We start from the raw sequence: 15,152 nt of genomic DNA, 5'->3' as shown, positions 1-15,152 counted from the left end.
AATGCAATGAATATGCAGACATGGAAATTAAAAATACAGTGACATTTACAATTGCTCAAAAATGAAATACTTAGGTATAAATCTAACAAAAGTTTTATGGGACTTTGTATGCTGAAACTACAAAATGCTGATGAAAGAAATCAAACAAGATCTAAGTAAATGCAGATATATACTATGTCCATGGACTGGAAGTAATGAATATAGTAAAGATGTCAATTCTGCCCAAATTGATCTACAAGCCTAATGCAATTTCTATCAAAATTGCTGCAAAATTTTTTGTAGATATAGACAATATTAAATTCCTATGGGAAGGTAAAGGAACTAAAATAGCCAAAACAATTTTGGAAAACAAGAATAAAGGGAGAGGAATCTATTCAATTTCAGGATTTACTATAGAGATGCAGTAATTAAGACTGTGTGTACCGGTGGAAGGACAGACACATAAATCAAGGGAACAGAATCAACAACCCAGAAATAGAACCATTCAAGTATAACCAACTCATTTTTGATGAAGATGCAAAAACAATTCAATGGAGCAAGAACCACTTGCTTTCAACAAATTGAAAAACAAAGCAATTGGACATCCATAGGCAAAAACTGAACCCTAAACCTAAGTCTCACGTTTTATACAAAAATTAATTCAAAATGGATCATGGATTTAAATTTAAAATGTAAAGCTATAAACTTTTAGGAAAAAATCTTCAGGGCCTAGGGCTGACCAAAGAGTTGTTGGATTTGACACATAATGCATGATCTATCAAATTTAAAGTTGATAAATTGCTCTGCATCTAAAGTAAAAAGTCTTGGTCCATGAAAGACTCTATTACGAAGATAAAATGGCAAGCTACAGAGTGGTAGAAATTATTTACAAGCCACAAATCTGGCAAAGAACGAGTATCTAGAATACGCAAAGAACTTTTAAAACTCAACAGTAAAAAAGCAAACCATCCAATTAGAACATGGCAAAACATATACACAGATATTTCACTAAATAATATATAAAGCTGGAAAACAGGCCAACGAAAAGATGTTCAACAGTATTAGCCACTAGGGAAATACAAACTGAAACCACAGTGAGCTATCACTCCAATCAGAATGGTTAAAAATTTTAAAAAGTGACAACACCAAATGCTGGCAAGGATGCAGGAAAACTGCATCACTTATACATTGCTGGTGGGAATGTAAAATCATACGGCCATTCTGGAAAACAGTATGGTAGTTTCTTAACCATCTAAACATGTAACTACCACACGACCCAGTAACTGCATTCCTGGGCTTTTATCCCAGAGAAATGAAGACTTATGTGCACACAAAAGCCTGTGCACAAATGTTTATAGCAGCTTTATTCATAATAACCAAAAACTAGCAAGAACTCAGATAGCCTTCAGTGGATGAGTGACTAAATAAACTGGGATACATTCATACTATGAAATACCACTCAGCAATAAAAAGGAATGTGCTGGCCAGGTGCGGTGGCTCACACCTGTAATCCCAGCACTTTGGGAGGCCGAGGCGGGTGGATCACCTGAGGTCAGGAGTTCAAAACCAGCCTGACCAACATGGTGAAACTCCATCTCTACTAAAAATACAAAAAATCAGTTGGGCATGATTGTGGGTGCCTGTAATCTCAGCTACTCAGGAGGCTGAAGCAGGAGAATCACGTGAACCTGGGAGGCAGAGGTTGCAGTGAGCGAAGATTGTGCCATTGCACCCCAACCTGGGTGACAGAGCAAAACTCCGTCTCAAAAAAAAAAAAAAAGAAATGTGCTGTTGATACACACTGCAACCTGGATGAATCTGGAGAATCATGCTGAGTGGAAAAGATCAGTCCTAAAAAATTATATACCGAATGATTCCATTTATATAACATTCTAGAAAGGGCAAAATTATGGAACTGGAAAGCACATTTGTGGTTGCTGGGGGTTAAGGTGAATGGCATCTCACTGAATTACTGCTTAAACTGCATGTGAATCTACAATCGTCTCAAAATGAAAAGTTTAATTTAAAAAACTATCATGGAAGAAAAACCTATCTGTGAAGCTTACAGCACTGTCTCCTTTCCAAATTATCTTCAAAACTATGAGTTGCATTTTGCGGACAGAGTGTTCATCAAGATACATTTGTTAATAGCATCCTATTAACAAATATAATAGCATTGAGCTTGTTTAAAGGAATGGTCTTTTCCAACTGCAAATGCATTGTCCTTGCTCCTAAACATTTCTTTTAATTCTTTTAAAATTATATATTTTTTTAAATTTTATTTTATTTTTGAGGCAAGGTCTCAGTCACACAGGCTGGAGAGCAGTGGCACGATCATGGCTCACTGCAGCCTCAACTTCCCGGGCTCAAGCAATCCTCCTGCCTCAGTCTCCCAAGTCACTGAGACTACAGGCATGCCACCACCTCTGGCTAATTTTTGTATTTTTTGTAGAGACAGGGTTTCGCCATGCTGCCCAGGCTGGTCTTGAATTCTTAGGCTCAAACTATCTGCCTGCCTTAGCATCCCAAAGTACTGGTATTACATGAGCCACTGAACCTGGCCTCCTAAACTTTTCTTTAGGTGAATTTTGAAATGATACACTTCCAAATGAGTTGTACCTGACAATGATTGAAACAACATTTTTTAAATCATAGGGGAAAAAAAAAAACAGCAGTTATCCTCCAAGCAAGTTAGTTTTAATAGAAAATGCGCAAATATTAAGTAGTGTGCTCTTGGCATGACATTTTACATTAATTCTTCATTTTATGTATGTAGGAATTTGCATACCAGAGTTTTACCCTGGAAGCTTTGCCAGAATTTCCTTCTTGTCTGAGGTCCAAAGTTTCTGGCTGGAATTTTATAACAAAATATGCATTGTTTCCACTGGAGTTTACACCAGAAATAATTAGGTAAAATGGTGGTATAATAAAAACAATGCAGCTTTTGTAAATCATTGTTGCTAAACTTCACAACTTGCAGTGTTTGAAGAACTGAACTAAGTTAGCTGCTGCCAGTTACCGAGAGAAACCATGGCTGACATATAAGCGCCCTTATTTGGTTTGATTATCACAGTTTTAGAAACCTGTGACCCAAAACACTGTCCATTCTCCACATTTAACATTTTCTTTACTATCCTCCCTGGAGTCGATTTGAGGGTTAACAAAATGCTTGCAGAGCACTTTCAGGTGATCAAAGGAAAGTACCTAAGTAACACTCCACTTAGCCAGAATAACAACAAATCAGTTAAAATTAAAAATTTAAATACATACACACATGCTGCTTAATGACAGACACATTCTGAGAACGTCATCATTAGGTGATTTTGTCATTGCGGGAACATCATAAAGTGCACGTTCGTAAACCTGGACGGCACAGCCTACTCCACACCCAGGCTACGTGGCGTATGGCGTGGCCTATTGTTCCCAGACTACAAACCTCTACAGCGGGAGATTATACTGAATATTTTAGGCAATTAGAACACAATGGTAAGTATTTGCATATCTAAACATAGAAGAGTTACAGTAAAAATATAAAAAAAAGATAAATTGGTCGGGCATGCTGGCTCACGCCTGTAATCCCAGCATTTTGGGAGGCCGAGGTGGGCAGATCACCTGAGGTCAGGAGTTCGAGACCAGCCTGACCAACATGGAGAAACCCTGTCTCTACTAAAAAAAATAGGAAATTAGCTGGGCGTGGTGGCGCATGCCTGTAATCCCAGCTACTCAGGAGGCTGAGGCAGAAGAATCGCTTGAACCTGGGAGGTGGAGGTTGTGGTGAGCTGAGATCACACCATTGCACTCCAGCCTGGGCAACAAGAGCGAAACTCCATCTCAAAACATAAAAATTAAAAAAGATAAATAATGGTCCACCTATCTAGGACACTTACCATGAATGGAGGTTGCAGGACTGGAAGTCACTCTGAGTGAGCCAGTGAATGAGTGAATGTGAAGGCCTCGGACATTCCTGTACACGACTGTAGACTTCATAAACACAGCACACTTAAGCTACACTAAGTTTATTTTTCAAAGTTCTCTTTCTTCAACAATACATTAACCTTAGCTTACTGCAACTTATTTACTTTATGAACTGTAATTTTTTAAACTGACTCTTGTAATGACAGCTTAAAACACAAACACTGTACAGCTATACAAAAATATTTTCTTAAGCATTTTTGTTAAAAACTAAGACACACACATGAGCTTACGCCTACACAGGGTCAGGATCATCAATATCACTGTTTTCCCCTCTACAGCTTGTCCCACTGGAAGGTCTTCAGAGGTAATAACATGCATGGAGCTGTCATCTTCGATGATAACAATGCCTTCTTCTGGAATACCTGAAGGACCTACCTGAAGCTGTTATATAGTTAACTTTTTTTGAATAAGTAGGAGCATACTCTACAATAACATTAAAAAGTAGAGTACATACATTAAGCAGTAACATAGATGTTTGTTATTATCAAGTATTATGCACTGTACATACGCTTATGTGCTAGACTTTTATATGACTGGCAGTACAGTAGGTTTGCTTACACCAGCATCACACAAGCACGTGAGAAATGCATTGCACTTTGACATTACGACAGCTATGATCACTAGGGGATATGAATTTTCAGCTCCATTATAATCTTATGGGGCCACCCTAGCATATCTTTCTATGAACAAAATGTCATTATGCAGCACGATTGCATATAATTTAAAAATAAATGATATTAAAAAATTATATAAATGCTCACGCCTGTAATCCCAGCACTTTGGGAGGCTGAGAAGGGCAGTTCACGAGGTCAGGAGATCGAGACCATCCGGGCTAACATGGTGAAACCCCGTCTCTACTAAAAATACAAAAAATTAGCCAGGCGTGGTAGCGGGCACCTGTAGTCCCAACTACTTGGGAGGCTGAGGCAGGAGAATGGCGTGAACCTGGGAGGCGGAGCTTGCAGTGAGCAGAGATGGCGCCATTGCACTCCAGCCTGGGTGACAGAGTGAGACTCTGTCTCAAAAAAGAAAAAAATTATAAATATGAAACATCTTCAGAACAGCTGAATTTTTTAAAAGATTAAGTTTAGATTATCTTATATTTTACTTTTTTGAAAATTAGTTACCCAAATTTATTGTCTAATTTGGTGCTACTCAATGTATGGCCCATGGAATGGCAATATCAGCAGCGAGAAGCTTCTTAGAAATGAAAACCCTCAGGTGAAACTATTGAATCAGATTCAGAACAACCGAATAAGAATCCATGAAGGCCCAAGACTCTGGGTTTCAATTCCTCCAGGTGATTTTCATGCATGCTGAAGTTTGAGAATTACTAATATTAACTCAGCGCTGCTCAAAAGCAATGTACAAGCTAAGGACTGAATTATATCCCAGTCCCAAATTAATATGTGTAAGCCCTATTCTCCAAGGGGACATTTGGAGACAACGTCTTTAGGAACTAATCAAGGTCAAATGAAGAGTGGGGACCTAATCCAACAGGACTATGGCCTTATAAGGAGAGGAAAAGAGAGAGAAATCTTTCTCTCTCTCTCTCTGCCATGTGAGGGCACGGTCAGAAGGTGACCTGCTGCAAGCCAGGAAGAGGGCCCTCCCCCACCCCTGACCATGCTAGCACCCTGATCTTGAACTTCCAGCCTACAGAAGTGTGAGAAGATAAACTTCTGCTGTCCGAGTCACCCAGTCTATGGTATTTTGTTATGATACCCTGAGCAGATAATTACAGTACATGACAACCATCTGGGGACCTGGTTAAAACAGATTATTGGCCAGGCGTGGTGGCTCATGCCAGTAATCTCGACACTTTGGGAGGCCAAGGCAGGCAGATCACAAGGTCAAGAGATGGAGACCATCCTGGCCAACATGGAGAAACCCCGTCTCTACTAAAAATACAAAAATTAGCTGGGTGTGGTGGCAGGCACCTGTAGTTCCAGCTACTCAGGAGGCTGAGGCAGGAGAATCACTTGAACCCAGGAGGCAGAGGTTGCAGTGAGCCGAGAGCGTGCCACTGAACTCCAGCCTGGTGACAGTGCGAGACTCTGTCTCAAAAAAAAAACCAAAAACCAAAAAACAAAAAAACAACAAGAAAAACAAACAAACAAGCAAAACAGATTCTGATATTCTTATTCAGTAAGTCAGGGGATGGGGTGGACCTCCCAGGCATTGCTATTTCCCAGTCTGAGTCCATGAACCAGGAAAATGGCATTGCCTGGGGGACTTTCCATTTCACCTAGAACCAAATTCAAACTGTTCATTTGACCTTCAAGACCCTACAGATCAGGAGCTCACCATCTCTCTGACTTCATCTTGTCCCTCCCTCTCTCTCTTACCACACTTCAGCTTTCCACCCTCCTGTCTTCTCCCTAGACAGGCTGGGCTTCCTTTCCTCTTCTTCCCACCTCAGGACCTTGGCACTTGCCTTATCTTCTGCCTCTGCCCCTCGCTGAATGATGGGTTCCTTCTCATCGTTCTTGCTCAGCCCCAGTATCTTCTCAGACAGAACACAACCACCCTGGATAAAGGGACACATCTCCTGTTCCTGCTCTGCCACGCCTCCCTCAGCCTTTCCTAGCCTTTGTCTCGATCAGAAATAATTTGGCACTATTATAAATGGTCTATTATCTGTCTCCTCAACAAGAATGCAGCCTCCACAAGAGCAAACTCTTGTCTCTCTTATTCATCTAAAAATATTTGTTGGTTGAATAAATTAGGTGATAATGTAACTCCTCATAAGGGCGAAATATTGTAATAATAGGAATACTCCATTCCCTCATATGTGGGTAAATGAAGACATCAGATTCATGTGCTGGGTGTTTACTGAAGTCCTTATCTTGCCTGGCCCCTGGTTTTGGGCTCCCTGCTGTTCTCTCCCTTAGCCAATATCCCTTGGTTGTATCTGAGCCAGGTCTGAGCAGGTGAGAACAGACATCCAGAGCTTCAAGGACATCAAGCTGGGTCATAACATCAGTTTTGAAACTGGCCAGGGAAGAGTGCCGGGCCCCACTGCAGCCCCTCAATCAGTCTTCCTCCCCCAGTGTCATGACTGAAACTTGCCCCAGCTTTTCAACTCAGCACCACGTCTTCCTGCCTCTAAGCCAAGCCCCGATTCCAGCGTGTGGGGCTGGTGCTCGGACACACTGTCTGCTTTGTGCTCCTGGCCTCCCATGGGATACTAAATTCTGCCCCCACTGGCTCCTGCCTCAAGAACTGCTTGTGGTCCTGCCATGAATGAAAGAATAAATGAATACATTACACAGAAACAAGATGCTGTCAGCTCACACCAACTCATGAGAGCACACGGCACGCATCTCTTTCCAGTTGCACATTCAGTGGCTTCCTTCACAGTGAGAGCTTGCAATACTCCACACTGGGAGTATTTATACCACAGAAATCAGCAAATGCTTCAAACCAGGACTATGCTTCCCCAGAGACCCAGTTGTTAAATATTTACCAGCACCCCACTGGCTGAAGTCTATCTAACGTGAAAAAGCTTCTGCTCTCTAGAGGCCTCCTGCTGCTCTGCAGACTGATCTAGAGGAATGTATCACCGGGAGGCCTCCATCCATCCCCCACCACCCAGGCCTGAGTTACCTTGGGCAACTGCCTGCTCAAATTTCTGTTCCTGATTCATGCAACCCAGGTTATTTATTTATTTATTTATTTATTTATTTATTTTGGTTCCCAAGTTTTATTCAAGAACTCATACAAAATATTCCAGATAAATGAAATTTAATCCTCATCCTCCTCCCCTTCTTCATCCTGGTTAATCTAGAAGTAACGTATTTCGTAACTCTCTTTGCTGTTAGCAACTACGCACAACCAGTCATGTAGATTATTCTTCTTCAAATATTTTTTGGTGAGATATTTCAAATACCTTTTGGAGAAGGCCACCTCAGATGTCACGGTGATCTTGCTCTTGCTCCTTTCGATGGTCACCACCCCTCCACCAAGATTCCCAGCTTTTCCGTTCACTTTGATCCTTTCTTGCAAAAAGTGCTCAAAATTGGCAGCATCCATGATTCCATCTTCTACAGGGTGGGTGCAATCAAGAGTGAACTTCAGAACCTGCTTCTTTTTTCACCCCCCTTCGCCACAAGCTTTTTCACAGGAGCCATGGCAGCAGCGGAGTTAGAAAGGGCTGCAACCAGTTTATTTAACCGTATTCCTTGCTCCTTGAATCCTCTGACTGTACACACTTGCCTTAGTTCAGGCTGCCTTCACAAAATACCTTAGACTGGATAATTTATAATAATAGAAATTTATTTTGCACAGTTCTGGAGGTTGGGAAGTCCAAGAGCAAGGCACTGGCAGGTTCAGTGTCTGGAAAGGGCTTGCTTTCTGCTTCCATGATGAGTTCTCATGTGGCAGAAGATGTGAATGCTGTGTCTACCTATACTGAAACAGCAAAAAGGCCAAACAGGCTTCCTTGAGCTTTCTGAGGGCACTAATTCCACTCAGGAGGACAGAGCCCTTATGACCAAATCCTAAAGGCTCCATCTCCTAACATTATTGCATTTGATGGGGTCTTTCTTTCTTTCTTTCTTTCTTTTTCTTTCTCTTTCTTTTTTTTTTTTTTTTTTGAAGTGGGGTCTCACTCTGTTGTCCAGGCTGGAGAGCAGTGGCACAATCATGGTTCACTGCAGACTCAATCTCCCAGGCTCAAGCGATCCTCCCACTTCATCCTCCCAAGTAACTGGGACTACAGGTGCACACCACCATGCCCAGCTAATTAAAAAAATTTTTAATACAGACGAAGGTCTCACTATGTTGCCCAGGCTGGTCTTGAATTCCATGCTTTAAGCAATCTTTCTGCCTCATCCTCCCAAAACACTGGAATTATAGGTGTGAGCTATCGTGCTTGGCCAGGATCATGTTATAACATAAATTGTAGGCCGGGTGTGGTGGCTCAAGCCTGTAATCCCAGCACTTTGGGAGGCTGAGACGGGTGGATCACGAGGTCAGGAGATCGAGACCATCCTGGCTAACACAGTGAAACCCCGTCTCTACTAAAAAATACAAAAAACTAGCCGGGCGAGGTGGCGGGCGCCTGTGGTCCCAGCTACTCGGGAGGCTGAGGCAGGAGAATGGCGTAAACCCGGGAGGCGGAGCTTGCAGTGAGCTGAGATCCGGCCACTGCACTCCAGCCTGGGCGACAGAGCGAGACTCCGTCTCAAAAAAAAAACAAAACAAAAAACATAAATTGTGGAGGGACACAAACATTCACACCATAGCAGCACCCCACAGATAACCAGGTCTCATTGGCTTTGCGTCTTTAAAAGGCATCACAAATTCTGACAAATGTGCTGGGTACTCTACAAGATACTAAGAGAGACACAGAGACCAGCAAAACCCTTAATGCTGAGACATAACACAATATAATTTCAAGGATACCAAAATGAAAATCATTAGCGTTAATGTTCACTCTCTTTCTTCCAAAATTCTTTTCAAGATACTTTTCTAACTTTTCACAAACCATACATAAACAGCTTAGATCACTGATATTATCAAAGGTACTGGCACAGGTATGCAGTCTGTTGACCAGAAAAGAGAACGTCTCCAGGTGGCAGGAGGGGAGGCCCAAGTATCACATATTAATTATACACCACTTGGAGACACTCTTGGAGACACTCTTTTTTTTTTTTTTTTTTTGAGACGGAGTCTCGCTCTGTTGCCCGGGCTGGAGTGCAGTGGCCGGATCTCAGCTCACTGCAAGCTCTGCCTTGGAGACACTCTTTATTCCTGGTCAGTTATATTGACACCTCTGGTTACCAACTAAGGGAGGGGAAGAGTGATGATCACACAGCATCTAAGGGGCTTTTCATTTTTGTTTATTTATGTATTTATTTTTGAGACAGGGTCTCGCACTGTTGCCCCGGCTGGAGTGCAGTGGTGCGATCTCAGCTCACTGCAGCCTCAATCTTCCGGGCCCAAGCAATCCTCCCACCTCAGCCTTCCAAGTAGCTGGGACTACAGACGCACACCATGAGCCATGGTGCTCGGCCAAAGGGGCTTTTCAGAACTCTGGGTAAGCCTGTCTCCTGGTGGCTATTCCCTTTCTTTGTGAAAAGTTGCTGCTTTAAAATATTGCGTTGTTTATTTTACATGCATTTATCTCTTATTTCCACTATTGGATTGTAGTTTCCTTAAAGGCAGAGATAGTGGCTTACATATTTTTTTACTTTTTTCAGGCTTCAGCAATGTTGATAACATTAAAATTAAGAATTTTCTATATGTCAAAAAAGAAAAAATAACTTTAAATACATTTTGGTTTTTTAGAGACAGGGTCTCTGTCACCCAGGCTGGAGTGTAGTATAAATATAATTTAAGGGCAGATGACAACATGTTAAATGTATTTGCAACATATCACATTGATAATATAGTCTTAAGACTTTTTATAAGTAGTTGGAAAAAAGAAATGCTACAGGCGAAGAGTAAAAGGTAAAATTTACAAAAACTATACAAATGGCCAATAAACATTTGAAAATCTGGTGAGCCCTACAAACGTTACCAAAAAGATGCAGCAATGAGATGCCCTCTTTACATGCTAAATTGATTTAAGTTTTTAAAAAATGATTATACCCTTTGTAGCTGATCTTTGGGGAAATAGATACTATCTTGCATTTCTAGGAGAAGTATACATCGGTGTGATATTGCTAGAAAAGATAACTTGGAAACAGCATAAATGGGGCACAACAGGAAATCTATTAATTAATTGGATTATGTAACATATATGGGAAGAAATATAATAAAACCATTAAAAATCTTGTTGTAAAAAATATTTAATGGCACGAAAAATGAAATGAGCTATTCGTAATAAAGTGTGCTATCAACAAAAAAAAATGAGCTATTAATAATAAATAATTGAAGGCCGGGTGCAGTGGTTCATGCCTGTAATCCCAGCAATTTGGGAGGCTGAGATGGGTGGATCACCTGAGGTCAGGAGTTCGAGACCAGTCTGGCCGACATAGTCTCTACTAAAAATACAAAAAAATTAGCCAGGCGTGGTCGTGCATGCCTGTGATCCAAGCTACCTGGAAGGGTGAGGCAGAAGAATTACTTGAACACAGGAGGTGGAGGTTGCGGTGAGCCAAGATCACGCCACTGCACTCCAGCCTGCGCAACAAGAGAGAAATTCTGTCTCAATAATAATAATAAATAATTGTAGGAAAAAGTACAGTTATGCATTACTTAATGACAGAGACACATTCCGAGAAATGCATTGTTAGATGATTCCTTCATTGTGCAAATGAAATATGCCATCTAGGTTTGTGTGTAATAATAATAAATTCAGCTATTAATAATAATAAATGAGCTATGAATAATACATAATTGTAGGAAAAAATACAATTATACGTTAGTTAATGACAGGGATACATTTGAGAAATGCGTTGTTAGATGATTCCCTCATTGTGCAAATAAAATCTACCATCTAGGTTTGTGTGTACTTGACAAAAACCTAGATAGCAGAGCCTACTGCACACCCAGGCTGTACGGTACAGCCTTTTGCTCCTAGGTTATATACCTGTATAGCATGCTACAGTACTGAATACTCTAGGCAACTGGAGCACAATGGTAAGTGTTTGTGTGTCTAAACATATCTAAACACAGAAAGGTAATGCATCACACATTAACGTCACGATGTGATAGGAATTTTTCAGCTCCGTTATGGTCTTATGGAACTACCATCATATATACAGTCCATTGTTGACCAGAACATTGTCATGCAGGGCATGACTGTATAGAAATATATAGAAATTTCATAAAAGATATATTGCCTTTGTGATCAGCACAAAAGCCAAGTGTTTCATATTTTTCATATGTAAAATAAAAACAGGCTGCACACAGTGGCTCACGTCTGTAATCCCAGCATTTTGGGAGGCCGAGGTGGGTGGATAGTGAGGTCAGGAGTTTCGAGACCAGCCTGACCAACATGGTGAAACCCTGTCTCTACTAAAAATAGAAAAATTAGCCAGGCATGGTGGCGCACACCTGTAATCCCAGCTACTCAGGAGGCTGAGGCAGGAGAATCACTTGAACCCAGGAGGCGGAGGTTGTGGTGAGCCGAGATCACGCCACTGGACTCCAGCCTGGGTGACAGAGCAAACTATGTCTCAAAAAAGTAAAATAAAATAAAACAAAATAAAAACAGTGTATTATAACTGTGGATCTTTCATTAGGCCTTTTTTGGAAACCGAAAATAACAAAGTCTCCTCTTTCAGTACTGTCATATTAATTAGGAACAATTCTTCAGGCAGTGAGTGGCAATTTTCTCTGGTGACTTACATCAATAGGCAGATAAACTATATTACCTGCCAGAAGATGAAAATATGCCTTTGACCAAGGAGGCAAGCTCTCAGTCATGGTGACATGGCAGTCATAAAAGTACCCATTAGAGGCTGACGGTCTTTGGCCTTGGATTTAGTTACAGAAAACATCCTCTGGGGAGTTGAGTAAAGGGTCTCAGGTCAGGGAAGTGAAAATGTGCACAGGAAAAGGGAAAGGTGGAGGTCATATGGCTATCAGCGTGGCCCCTGCCACCTACATGAGAGCTGACATTCTCTGTCCTCTGCACCTCTACATGAGGAAGGCAAGCACTGAAGACCTCAAGCAGCACCAGTCACTGGGAGCGGCTTTCTAGAAAGTTCTTATGCTCATTGTACACGACCCTGCTTGGAAAGATGCTTCCTTGGGCAGCCAGACTGTAATTGACATTATGTGTTTCTGCGCTGCCAACTCGAGAGCTCAGCCTGAGTGTTCAGCAGCAAGATCTGGAACGTGTTGAGTCCATGCGGTCCCAGGTTCCTCGGCGCAGCTGTCCAAGGATGCTGGAAGGGCTGAGAAGGTGCTTTCATGTTGGTTTAGATTCTTACTTGCTCAGAGCCCGGACGCATGAGTTCAGCTACATTCCTGAAAGCACTGACATCTTTTTCGCAGCCCTACCTAATAAGAGAGCCCGTCTGCCTTTCTCCCCACCCAGAGTCCCCTTCCCCTGCACCCCAGAGACTGAATCTGGACTCTAACTTTATGATGTTTCTCCATAGAGCTGCAGAGTCTGCACCTGGTAATCTGCTCATTTTAACCTGCCTAATCACCTACTTAAACAAACTGCAGATGCCTCAGTTCATCTGAGAGGCTAAACTGAAGTGTGTGCGGAAACCAGGCATGCGCATGTCCGTCCTCAAGGTCCAGCAACATCTTGTTGAGCCACATCCTAGGACCTGAAATTAAGCTGAAAAAATCTCTAGGACCAAATGCCAAATGTGGAAGACAGCCTCATTCCCCTGCATTGTGTGCTATGCACCTTCTGGTGATGGGAGCAGTCAGAGTCTACAGTGAAAACCGCTCTGCCTCAGTGCTACTGATGTGGGGAAATTTAAGACTTGTGGGGAAGGCTAAGGCAGGAGGGCTGCTTGAGGCCAGGAGTTCAAGACCAGCCTGAGCAACATAGCGAGTCCCCATATCTACAAACTAAATAATAAATTAGCTGGGCATGGTGGTGGGGGCCTGTGGTCTCAGCTACTCAGGGCACTGAGGCTAGAGGATTGCTTGAGCCCAGGAGTTCAAGGCTGCAGTGAGCCATGATGGTACTACTGCACTCTGCCTGGGTGGAAATTTAATTAACAACTAAAGAAGACAAAATAAAATACTGAGGGTCTAGACAGACCACAGGCATGTTTTTTTCCTACTTCTCTCCAAATATTGGCACCTTCCTTCTGCTATCCCTGACGATATGATGCAGCCTCTCACCTGCAGAATTCTACTAACTGTGTGCTCATCACCTTTCAAAGTGGCTCTGTCCATAGGCAACTCTGATGGCTTGAAAGGGCACCCCTCTGTTTAACTGAAATCTGGCTTTCCAAATCTCACCCACTGCTTCTAGCTCTGCCTTCCTGGAAGACTAAAAGGCAGAAAATCAAATTTCCATTTGATTTTAATTATAATATTGGTGTAGCTTCAGAGGTAGGCAAAGGTAAGAAAATACAGAAGTGATAGAGCAATTGCAAGATGGCCCACTGAAAATCCTTATCAGGCTGTTTGGAGACAAATGCTCACAGCTGATGAATAACTGGGAGGTGGTCATGAGAACTGGGCATTGACCATAAGGCAAAGAATTGAAAACCTCACTAGTCATGAGAAAGACGTAAATTAAAACCACAAGGAGCTATCACCTCACATCAGTCAGAATGGCTACTATTAAAAAGTCAAAAAATGACAGATGTTGGTGAGGTTTTGGAGGAAAGGGAATGTGTATACACTGTCGGTGGGAATGTAAATTAGTTACCCCTGTAGAAAGCAGTTTGGATATTTCTAAAAGAACTAAAAACAAAATAATAAATTATTCATTTATTATCATTCAACCCAGCAATCTCAGGAAAATAAAGTGTTCTATCAAAAAGACACATGCACACATATGTTCATTGCAGCACTACTGACAATAGCAAAGACATGGAATCAACTTAGGTGCCCATCAATGGTGGACTGAATAAAGAAAATGTGGTACATATACACCATGGAGTACTATGCAGCCATAAAAATGAATAAAATCATGTCCTTTGCAGCAACATGGATGCAGCTAGAGGCCATAATCCTAAGTGAATTAACACAGGAACAGAAAATTAAATACTGTGTGTTCTCACTTAAAAGTGGAAGATAAATCTTGGGTTCACACAGAGATAAATATGGGAACTCCACAAGGAGGGGGTGGGGTACAAGGGCTGAAAAACTTCCTATGGGGTACTGTGCTCGCTATCCGGTGACGGGATCAATAAAAGCCCAAACCTCAGTGTCACACAATAGGCCCACATAACAAACCTGCACATGTACCCCTGAATTTGAATTAAAATGGCAATGAAAAAAAGAAACCTACAATACTCTAAGCAGGTTGCATTGCTTTGCTCAGCAGCCATTCCTTAGGATGGAAAGGCCCATAAAAAATTCATTAGTATAAATATTGTTTTCAAATTTTTTCCTCTCAAACAGTAGAAACATTATGGCTTATAAATGTTAACATGATTAATGAACTATTACAAGGAGGTATGTATGTCACTGCCTCACATTTACTGCCTCAAAGTTATTTCTAAAAATAAATGTGAACAGACGGGTTACTTACCCACATTGACTTCATCTTACACTTCTTATAGGTATGGAGGAAAAACAATAGAGAAAAACCCACAAATGCT

At 41.6% G+C, this 15,152-nt stretch overlaps 1 pseudogene; it reads right to left on the bottom strand.

Moving 5' to 3' along the window:
• Window positions 1-7,701: 7,701 nt before the first annotated feature.
• On the bottom strand, window positions 7,702-8,087 carry LOC103238063 (large ribosomal subunit protein eL22 pseudogene; annotated as a pseudogene).
• Window positions 8,088-15,152: the final 7,065 nt, after the last annotated feature.

This window comes from Chlorocebus sabaeus, chromosome 9 (assembly GCF_047675955.1).
Source record: "Chlorocebus sabaeus isolate Y175 chromosome 9, mChlSab1.0.hap1, whole genome shotgun sequence".
Taxonomy (NCBI): Eukaryota; Metazoa; Chordata; class Mammalia; order Primates; family Cercopithecidae; genus Chlorocebus; species Chlorocebus sabaeus.
This window is presented reverse-complemented; position numbering and strand designations above follow the sequence as displayed.